The following is a 768-nucleotide window of genomic DNA, read 5'->3' as shown; positions in this document are numbered from 1 at the left end:
CCTCGTAGTCTTCTGTTGTTTTACTAAACAAGTCCATTGTACGCGTCACTTTAGACTTAAGAGTCTATCCATTCAAAAGATAACATAGATAACATGGTCTCTAATTCTAGTTGTCATGAGAAAATGTGCCTCTATCTCTGTCAAGTTACCTGTCAAATTCTAAAGAAAATTGCATTTTTAGCAGTCTAATTTGTACAATAATGTCAGGTGAAATTTTGTTTCAATCAAGTTTCCAACCAAATTTCCATAGATTTAGAATCAAATGATGTTATATATTATTCAGAGTACCATGGATTGATTAAGTTAGAGTTAATTGATATTAGATTAATTTATTTTGTCGTTAAGTTGGTTTTGTCATTATATTTAGATTTTTTCTTTTATGTTTAAAATATTTTGATTAGTGTCTATGTATACAACTCCGCCTATGTTACACTTGCGGTACATAGCCGGTCCCAAGCCCGGATAAAGGAGGAGGGTTGTGTTAGGTCTTCGGCAACCAACGTAAAAATATAGCCGAACCCCCCATGACATGAATCAAAGACATTATTGCGCTAAAGCTAGGTCGTTACCCGGAAGTAACGCGCCGTATGGCTCGAGTACGGTGTCAAAGCAAGAGCCGCTGCGATGGAGTTGGAATAATTGTGGATAAGCAGTGGAAGAAGGACGTAGTGGATGTTAAGAGGGTGGGAGATCGGATCATTTCTATCAAACTTGTGGTGGAGGGAGGTGCTTTTCATGTGATTAGCGCCTATGCACCGCAAGTGGGTT

The sequence above is a fragment of the Arachis duranensis genome, chromosome 5, assembly GCF_000817695.3.
Source record: "Arachis duranensis cultivar V14167 chromosome 5, aradu.V14167.gnm2.J7QH, whole genome shotgun sequence".
Lineage (NCBI taxonomy): Eukaryota > Viridiplantae > Streptophyta > Magnoliopsida > Fabales > Fabaceae > Arachis > Arachis duranensis.
The sequence above is the reverse complement of the archived record's forward strand: the minus strand, read 5'-3'. Positions refer to the sequence as shown.